Source organism: Rhinolophus sinicus, linkage group LG03, assembly GCF_036562045.2.
Source record: "Rhinolophus sinicus isolate RSC01 linkage group LG03, ASM3656204v1, whole genome shotgun sequence".
Taxonomy (NCBI): domain Eukaryota; kingdom Metazoa; phylum Chordata; class Mammalia; order Chiroptera; family Rhinolophidae; genus Rhinolophus; species Rhinolophus sinicus.
In genome coordinates this window covers 184,375,225-184,386,383 of record NC_133753.1, presented here as the reverse complement: position 1 = coordinate 184,386,383, position 11,159 = coordinate 184,375,225, and positions in this window count along the sequence as shown.

The following is an 11,159-nucleotide window of genomic DNA, read 5'->3' as shown; positions in this document are numbered from 1 at the left end:
TCTTCCTTTCAATATTTCCTTTATCTTCGGGTAAAGAAAGAAGTCATTGGGGGCCAGATCAGGTGAGTAGGGAGGGTGTTCTGATACAGTGATTTGTTTACTGGCTAAAAACTCCCTCACAGACAGTGCTGTGTGAGCTGGTGCATAGTCGTGATGTAAGAACCATGAATTGTTGATGAAAAGTTCAGGTCATCTAACTTTTTCACACAGCCTTTTCAGCACTTCCAAATAATAAACTTGGTTAGCTGTTTGTCCAGTTGGTACAAATTCAAAATGAATAATCCCTCTGATATCAGAAAAGGTTAGCAACATTGTTGCAACAAGTTCACAAACTTAATTGTCGGACCTCATGGCGTGTGTGTGTGTGTGTGTGTGTGTGTGTGTGTGTGTGTGTAGAGAGAGAGATAAAGAGAGAGACACTGCTTCTCCCTCCAAAAATTTTACCATATTGAGAATAATTCTTCTAATTTCTCAGAGGCATAAGTCACACAGGTCCAAATGAAAGATTGTAATGAATTTGAGTTGAAGGTGAATGTGCGCTCTAGTGCTCATCAACCCCAAAACAGAATCTATGGCTTGAATGAGAGAAAATAGTAAATGTATTTTCTTTTAATCAGGACACCAAATTGGTCCACAGTATACTGGTATAAGTGAAAGGTGTTCAGGGCTTTCATTTTTTATCCTTCTGGCTAAGAGGTAAGAGGTATACTTTTTTTTTTTTTTTTACCTTAGTGATTAAGAACACCCAGTGCAGCAGCCTTCCCTACAATTCCCAGGAGTGCCATGCAGTGCACTAGAGGGGCCTATGAATCTTAATCTATTATCAGCGTAAGATACCATTAGTACATAACAAAATATCATTTGGTTTATTTATCATTCTAAGAGACATTATTACCAATCTAGTATTTACAAAAGCAGTGATCATCAAACTTTTGCTGTAAAGGGATAGATAGCAAATATTTTAAGTTTTGTGGGACAGGCTATTTCTGTCTAAATCACTCAGCTCTGCTGTTGAAGCATCAAACCAGCCATAACCAATAGGTAAATTAAAGTGGATGGCTTGTTCCAATAAAACTTTATTAACAAAACCAGATGGCTGAACAATGAGCCATTGTTTACATAGACAGATTAATTAAGCAATCTCTGTATTAAAGAATTTGTATACTATGCAAAACAACAGTGTAGAATAATAAATATAGCATGGGCAACCATCGCTTAGAAGTCTTTTTTGTCATTGACATTTGTCGTTTGAGTAGTACACAGATGTATACATGTCTATTCGGACACTAGCCATAGCTCAGGAGAAATTTGAGACTCCTAATTTTGAATTGAAAATAGGAACAATTTATGAAATACTCAAGAAAATCCATTTCACTACTTTATAGTAGAGCTATGTTTGGGGCAGAAAACACTATTACCCAGCTTAATGGTACATATCATTATCCAAAATTGTCTAGAATGAATTTGCTCAGTTTCAAAAATTGACTCTACCATGGAAAGACAACGAGTGATTACTATTAAATCTCCAAAGAGATGTTTCAGGTAAAAATCAATTCAATGTACTTTAGAGTCACATCTTGTTTATTCCACATTTGCATATATCCAATTAGAAATAATAACAATACGTGTACAGCTATTTTCATGGCAAAGGTAAGGCAAAGTGATGTTCATACTGATAATGTAAGGTTAAAGTGTCTCATGTTTGGTAAAAGCTGCTGTAATTGCATAGGTCATGAGAAATAAAGCTGAAAAAACCACAATAGGTACAATTTTACCATTTTTCTTCCTATGAAGGAAGTTTTGAGCAGATTTGGCATGGTTTCACATCTGAACCAGCAAATGAAAGAATTGAAAAGATCCTAAAGCTATTTCAGGGACAGAAGTGACAGAGAAATATGTTAAAAATGAGGGGCAATTGACAGCGGAACACGTGAAGTAGAGTTAGTGGACACTTACTAAGTATCTTTATTGCATAAGAAAGCACCTTGCTTATGGTTTACTGATCTTCCTAAAATTATGTTTAGTCCTTTGAGCTTCAATTGTTTAAAGAAATGACCTGATCCTTAGCAAACTTTTCTTCCCACTTCCCAGATTTGTAACAAATGTGTTAATGGTTTTTATTCAAGAAGTATTCCAATGGATAGCATTGCTTCCAAAAGAGGCAGGCCTGTGTGTGTGTTTGTGAGTGTGTGTGTGTGTGTGTGTGTGTGTGGGTGGGTGTGTTGGGGTACATAGACAGGAAATTCTAAAGCTAAGGAACAAAATAATTTTTTTTTTCAGATGCTAACAGCATAATCCTAGAGATTATATCTGTCACTTCAGTTTTATTCCATAGATACTCTATCAGTGACTTCAAGATTGACACCATCTTCTTTCACAGAGCCTGAAACTCACACAAGATATTTATTGTAAAACACACATTTGAAAACTTATTTTTATTTCCTTTAAGCAGAACAAACAAACAAAAAACACCTGATGACTTCCTTTGATAGAATAATTAATATTTAAAAATAAAGCTCCAGGTAGATGAGGGTAAAGGGGATCCAATACATGGTGTTGGAAAGAGAACTGACTCTGGGTTGTGAACATACAATGTGATCTATAGATGATGTATTACAGAATTGTAGACCTGAAATCTATGTAACTTTACTAACAAATGTCACCCCATAAACTTAAAAAAAAAAGGCTGTAAATTCTGTTTTTCATTCATGGAATCCAAAAATAAGTGAAATTTTTCTCTCCTTCTGTGCTTGATTTCAGTAGATTTATACTCAGCCAGAAAAATCTCTGCAGTTTTTTTCGTGTTTTTTTTTTGTTGTTTTTTATCTTTCTCCCAGTCTTACTTTCCCTTAGTAGTTCCTAGTCAAATCACTTTGTTCAGAATACTTTATGAATTCACACTCTAATTCCAAATGCTGTTCTTCAACAACTGAAATTCAAGGTCCTGATGGACCCCACAAGCCTATGGCTAAATGATTAGGTTTTATACTCAACAAACTATAGTTGCAATTATGTTGTCTGTTTCATTTATTATCATAGACACTCCTCTATGATCTCTCTCCTTTTTAATATTTTCAGATTTTTTCCTATACATTGTAGGAACCCTTCACTATTATGTATAGTATATCCCATAAAACCAGCAGATAGAAAATAATTTTAAAGAAATAGTTCATATCATTGAAAATTTGTGGTGGAATGGAACCACTTTGTACCATTATTCAACTTATATATTTTATGTTTGAAATAGTATCATCCAATTGTCTTTGCTATTTAACTTATATACTATGTTTATTCCTTGTTTTTTTGTTTTGTTTTGTTTTTTTCTGAAAAAAATCTATATACTAAGGCCAATCAGGAAAATTTTGCTTACCTAATAACAAAATGATAAAATGAAAGAGTGTGTGTGTGTGTGTGTGTGTGTGTGTGTGTGTTTGCACAAAGTAGTCTAGGAAAGGCAATGCTAACTCATTTCCTGATGAGGCAAGCATTAATGTTTGTCATTTAAATCTGACCTGCCCTATTTGTGATTGAGAGTTTAAAGATTTTTTTGCAACATAAGACAGTAATATCATCTTACTACCTTAAAGACACCTATTAGTCATGTCCCAGGCAAATTGGAATTTATGACTCAGACATAATTCTTCTAAATATGCCTGCTATTTATAAAAAGGCAGAGATATATGACTCAAAAATAACACCAAGACAGAAATAATTTTGTATTTCACTTTGCCACATTGACTTTTCTCTGGGATATATGGCAAAATCTTCATGTTTTATGAATAGGCTTTTGTCAATACTACAGATGTATATTTCCAACTTTTAAATCAAGCAAAACACTGAGTCAAATAAAACAAATAATCAGCTCCAAGGGGGCAAGGGGAGATGCATATGTAAGAACTATGTGTTAAAGATTGACAGGAAACCATGCACACTTTTAAATATTCCACCGCTCGTGTGGGCTGTGCTTTAAAAAGAAGGTTAAGAATGTCATGTTATCACTTGGAAATGATTAAGTCGTTCTATTCATCTGACAGCCTTTCATTCCATATGATCAATTGTGGAGGGGCAGCATAACACTTTTGAGGGGTGGTGGAGAAGATATGAACAGAATGTAGCACAGATAAAATATGTATTTTCCCCCAAATTTGTACAAATATTGCCAAGAGCATGGCAAAGCACTGTGCTTTGTGTACACTGATTGCCTCAAGATAAATTAAGTACAAAATATCAACTTTCCTTGTGAATGGCAGTCATAGTGTTCTCTTTCCTCTCTGGACTGTCCTGTCTTTCAACTATAATTGTTTGGGATTTTAGTAAGCATCAAAGATGGAAAAGAAATATTGTTTCCAAGATACATTCTTGCCCCGGAAGAATGATCAAAGCTCTTCATAAATTAACATGAAATACATTTTCCAAAACTCCAGTGGCAATAATTCTATTCTTTTACAGTCCTAACATTTTAGATCTTCTATAAGAATCAGAAAAGCCAATTTTTCCTCCCCGTGAAACAAAAGCATTGTGTTATGTGAATATTAAACTCTGGATCTTAAAATGCACAAGTTTTTGTTATAATTAAATGATTAACTTAATACCCCATTTCAGGAGTTGTCCAAAGGGCATTATTATGTTAAAAAGAAAAACAATGTGCACATATGATGTTGAAAACTATCACCAATTTCTAATTGGACATATTAATGTTACACTCTCACTGTGTTTCTGTGTTTCAAAGTAAGACTTTGTCTTATTCCAAGAATCCTAGGAAAGAATCCACATTTAGATAGAGGAGAGGGGCACTTGTTTTCTAAACATTCTTCTCTCCCTTATTATGATGGATAGTCTCAAACAGTTGTGTTTTTATCATTAATTATCCTCACAATTTTTTTTACGGAAGTTTTAAAAACTGGGTCACATGAACAATCAGGTATATAATGGAAGATTGTTGTCTCTGTGCAAGCAGAGTGGATCGATTCAGCCCCATGTTACTTGCTGTGCAATATTCACCCTGCCAATGTCAAAGTGTAGGTTTCATTTAATTTGTTTTTTAATATTGGATATCATCAACTGGAGTATGATTGCCAGCTGATATTTATTCTCCTGCTGTTTTTGCTTACAGCCCTCCTTCCTTCTGGGCTGAGGATGTGCCCAAGCCCCGTACAATGAATATGATATTGTGTTGTGTCTTCATTAGTAATGACAGTCTTATAGCTTTTCATTTCTTTAATTTACCCAACTCCTTTGTAGCTTGATGTGAAGTGTGACCTAGATATGGTCAATGAGCTATCAGAGGAATTCTGTTTGTGTAGATCCTAGGGGAAAAAAAAAAAGTGCTTTTGTAATAAAAAGGGACAGATGATAGTCTGTGGTAGCCATTCTCCACTTCTTTCTGCTTTGAACAATGGTTCAAATGATGCTTGGAACTGCAAGGCCCATGATTTGACTATGAGGTCACATGCATTAAATCAGAGCACAGTGTGGAAGAGTGGGTTGCCAGATAAAAGTCTTTGTGCCCTGGTGACGCTGTCAGCAGCTACACCATTGACAGCACCATGATCTCAGCATTTCTTTTCAAGTAACAAAAATAACCCCCTACTAATTTAAGCCTATTAAATGGATTTTCAGTTCCTTGCTGTTAATATGTATTCCGAACTCTACAGCCCTTGGTTAGAAACTAAAACACAATGAGCTTTATATCAACATCGTTATCTGCAGATTAAAAGGAATCGTGATTTCTAGCATGGGTGTTACAATTTTATATCACATTCTTTTGGGTTCCTGGACCCAGTTTCAAGGTGTATGTATGTAACACAGGAACGGAGGGAGGCTTTCCACACAACACCAATCAATTCTCTTCTCAGACACCAGCAGGGTTTCTGAAAATTCAACTGAATTCTGACACTATTAGTATATCCTGGAGATAGTTACCAGATTCCACAAGTTAAGGGTTAAGTCCTAGAGATGCCCTCCAACACACACACACACACACATACACACTGCAGAGGCCAGTTGATAGCTCAAGTTGTTACCTGTGCTTCTCACTGACTGGCTTTAAATCAGAAATTCCCATGATCTCCTTGGGTTCATTTCATTTGCCAGAGCGGCTCACAGAATTCAGTGCAATATTTTACTTACTTGAACACCAGTTTATTATAAAAGGATATATAACTCAGGAACAGCCAAATGGAAGAGATACATAGGGCAAGGTTTGGGGAAAGGGTGATAAATTTCTATGCCCTCAACAGGAGTGCCCTCTCCCCAAATCTCTATTTGTTCACCAACCCAGAAGTTCTCCAAACCTTGTCCTTTTGGGTTTTTATGGAGGCTTCATTGCACAGGGGGAATGATTAAATCTTTGGCCATAGGTGATCCATTCAAACTCTAACCCCCTCCCTACACCAGAGGTTGGGGATGGAACTTCATGTTCCAACCTTCTAATTACATTGCTGGCTCCCTTGGCAGACAGCCCCAATCCTTAGGGGACTTCCAAAAGTCACTGCATTAACATCACAAAAGACTCCTTTATGTCTTCACTTTGGAAATTCCAGGGGCTTTTGCTATCTAAATAATCAAATACATACACGTGTGCACATGGTCTGATAATTAAGTTCACAGACTTGTTGCAATGATATAGCTAACCTTTTTTTATATCAGAGGGATTATTCGTTATGAGTTTGTGCCAACTAGACAAACAGTTAACCAAGTTTACTATTTGGAAGTGCTGAAAGGCTGCATGAAAAATTTAGATGACCTGAACTCCTCGCCAACAATTCATGGCTTTTGTATCACGACAATGTACCAGCTCACACAGCACTGTCTATGAGGTAGTTTTTATCCAGTCAATAAATAACTGTATTGGAACACCCTCCCTACTCACCTGATCTAGCTTCAAATGACTTCTTTCTTTATCCGAAGATAAAGGAAATATTGAAAGGAAGACATTTGGATGACATTCAAGACATCAAGTGTAATACACTGTTTCTCCGAAAATAAGACCTAGATGGACCATCAGCTCTAATGTGTTTTTTTGGAGCAAAAATTAATGTAAAACCTGGTATCATATCATATCATATCATATCATATCATATCATACCATACCATACCATATCATATCATATCATATCATATCATATCATATCATATCATATCAGACCTGATCTTAATTTTAGTAAAATAAGACCAGGTCTTATATCAATTTTTGCTCCAAAAGATGCATTAGAGCTGACGGTCCGGCTAGGTCTTATTTTGGGGGAAACACGGTACACCAACATCTCTGATGGCCATTCCAGAAAAGAATTCCAAAATTGCTTTGAAAGGTGGACTAGGCACTGGTGTCAGTGCATAGCTTCCCAAGGGGAGTACTTTGAAGGTGACTGGTGATATTCAGCAATGAGGTATGTGTTCACTGACTTAATTGTCTGAACCTGTGTGTGTGTGTGTGTGTAGAGAGAGAGAACCCAATAACATACATTTAAATAGAGATTAATCAATATTTATCTAGTAGTTGACTCTGTTAAAACATTAAATCATGATATGCAAAATTATTTCTATTTAAAAACAAAAATAAGTTATAACATTAATGTATCAATAATATACTTATATAGGAATTAATAATGGGGTAAGACTGAATATACAGAGTGGGTGACTTTCAGTGTTCATATTACAATAAAGTATTAAGAACTAAATTTACATTCTTTCCATTTCTTTCTGTTTTCTAAATTAATTTTATTCATTGAAATCCATTCATTTATTGATATGAATTTTACTTTCACAAATAACTCACTGTAGAACAGAAGCAGACACACAATTCAAATTTACTAAGGAAGGCTCCAGAATACTGAAACATTTTACTTAATTTATACTAGAGAATAATGTAAGGTCTGTTGGCTTGAATATTGTAATTCTGTGTATACATTCAAAGACTTATGACTAATGACTTATCAGTATTGGGATTGAACAGAAAATATTTGCTGGAATCCCATCTTTCGATCCCATGTAAGCATACTCGATTTCTCAGTCATTCCAGTTCCAGGATTCTCATCCTTAAGAAATAAGCCTCAAGGATAGAGAATGGATAAAGAATAAAAGGCAGTTAGAGACAGACAACCAATATTAAATTAACAGCATATAATTTCTAGGAGACTCAAGATGTTACTAAGTCAAAATTTAACCTCACTTCCCACAAGGACATGGACAGAAGAGGAGGTAAGCAGAGCATTATCTTGGGAAGTCTAATGGCACCTGCACTGTCCACACCTAATTTGTGTTTTAACCCCTAGTCCTGGTTCTTTTTTTCCAGTGCTTATTCACAGAGCATTTACTACTAATAAAGAGAAAACTTTTGGGGGATCAAAATACCCATGCTATTATTTGAACTTATTATCACTAACAGACAATCTTGATAATGTGTTCGATGAATTTTCACCCATATCTTCTCCTATGAGAAGTAGCATCTGTTAACTGGGTTTGCGTCTTGATGAGTAATTTTCCTTTTGGTCATTCTGAGTAGTGAGATAAAACACAAAAAACACTGTGTAGCACTTCATCTATCCTGACCTTAGATGAGACATCTTTAGTCAGAAAAGCATCTTTAGTATTTCGTTATCACTTCTAAGTTTTAATAATCAGCTAGAAACTCTTTCTGTATGTAAATTCAAAGGAGGGAAAAAGACAAAAATGAATATTGCTCCATATTATCTTGTGCAGAAGATAAAGAAGTGTTCCTCTATTTTTCAAGAATACTTTTTTGGGAAAAATGAATGCAATTGTGTTCTTTTTTCCCCTAAAGGAAACTTTTTTATGTAAATGTAATGCAACATAGACCAGGCTGTAGCCTGTAATTATTAAGCTCTGAATATATGGTCACAATCTACTGCAAAAATATAAAGTTAAACACTACAAATTAATCAGATCAGTAAATTGTTGGTATATAGCCAGCAATAAATACAACACATGTACTAGTAAATGAGTCCTACACTATATTTGTGGTATGGGAAAATCAGTAAATATTAAGAACTCAAAAACTCCCCCCAAAATATTTTTTACAGTATTTTTTAGCAGTACATTCAGACTAAACAGAAATATTTTTAAAACTTTGTACAACTCCTGGTACCAAATACAGTAAATTTAAATGAACTGCTACAGCCATAGCATGGTTGCTATATAGTCATATGGAGGGTTTCAAGACCACCCCAGGTTTGATGACTTGTTAAGAGTGCTCCCAGATCTGAGCATATTATTGTATTCATGGCTATGATTTATTACAGTGAAAGAACACAAAGTAAAATGAGCAAAAGGGATAGGTTCATGGCATGAAGTCCAAAAGAAATCAGTCACAAGCTTCCATAGATTGTCTCCCAATGGAGTCACACAGGACAGACTTTCCTGAACAAGGAGCAGTAGTGACGTCAGGTGTAAAGTGTTGTGTACCGGGAAAGCTCACTGAGGTTCAGTGCCCATGGTTTTTATTGGGGGTTGATCATATAGGCACTTTCTGTTTAGCGTATACCACTATTTCAGACTCCCAAAGGAAAGCAAATGTTCAGAATAATCCACAGCATTTGTATCAACATTTAAGCCATAGCGAGTCACTCTTATCTGTTCTGAGGATGGTGAAAACACTCAGAAATTCAACTCCCAAAAAGCTAGCCAAGGACCAACCTTACAAGCAGGCCTATGAAAGGAAAGAAGCTAAGTTAGTTAAAAATCTTTTCTGTACAACAGTCAAATACATATTTTAGGAAATCTGTTGTAATGCATTAACATTTTTAAGTAATTCCAATATCATATGTCTGTACATGCAATTAATCATGTATGTTTTAAATATTAGAGAATTGGGCTTCAAAAATTGAATTAATTCCAATAGGACCACATACTCAATCACTATTACAGCAACACATCAAAGAGCAAATGTGTAAACTATCTCATGAAAGTTTTTTTCTTCACCATCAAAACCTAGAATGTCATCATCTTCAAAACCACATAAATAACTATTTTAAATAGCTAGAAATCAAAATGACTCACCCACTACTGTTCTGATCATTTTTATCAGTTCGAAAATTGATTTAGAAATAGATTCATTCAGTTTTGATAACTCTACTTATTAATACTTTCTTATTTGTGCTTGAATCATATACTTCATTAAGAGCTAATAAAAATCATAAATATTATTTCTTTCATAAACCCAATTTACCTCTATTCTTTTTAAAAGACTTCTATTGAGAGAGATATTTTACATATATACCATTACCCATTTGCACCACACAATTCAATGATTTTTAATACATTTACAGAGTCCTGCAACCATTACTGGGGGAAAAAAAAAAATCAGTTTTAGAATATCATCGCCTTCAAATACTCCCATACCATTTACTCATCAATACTCATTTTTCCCCAGTTTCCCAATGCCTAGGTAACCAGTAACCACTAATCTACTTTCTGCCTTCATAAATTTGCATTTTCTGTATATTTCATGTGAATTGAATTGTACAATATGGTGTCTTTTGTAAGTGGCTTCTTTCATTTAACATAATGTTTTTAAGGTTCAATCACATAAAAGTACCTCATTCCTTTGTAATGCTGAATAACATTCCAGGGTAAAAATGTACTGTGTTTTATTTATCCATACACCAGTTGATGGAAATTTGGGTTGCTTCCACTTTCTAGTTAATATGAATACTGCTGCTGTGAACATTCATATACACATTTTTGTGTTGACATGTTTTTATTTCTCTTGAGTATTTCTGAGTCATATGCCAACTTTATTAAGAATATTCTGAGGAACTACCAAATTGTATAACAAAGCAGCTGTACCACTTTACATTCCCACCTGAACTATATGAAAATTGCAATTTCTCCACATCTTCAACCTCACAGTTATCTGTCTTGTTTATTATAGTTATCCTAGAGGGTATAAAATGGTATCTCACTGGGGTTTGCATTTCCCTGATGGCTAATGATGTTGAACAATTATGTGCATATTGGCACATAAAAATTATAATTTTGGTGTCATATCTAATAAAGCTTTCCCTAACCCAAGATTATGAAAAGTTATTCCTATGTTTTTGGTTTTTTTTCTAATAGCATTATAATTTTGTGAGTGACTTTAAGGTCTATGTCCATAGCAACTTAATTTTTATCTGTGTTATGAGATAGGAGTCCCTCAT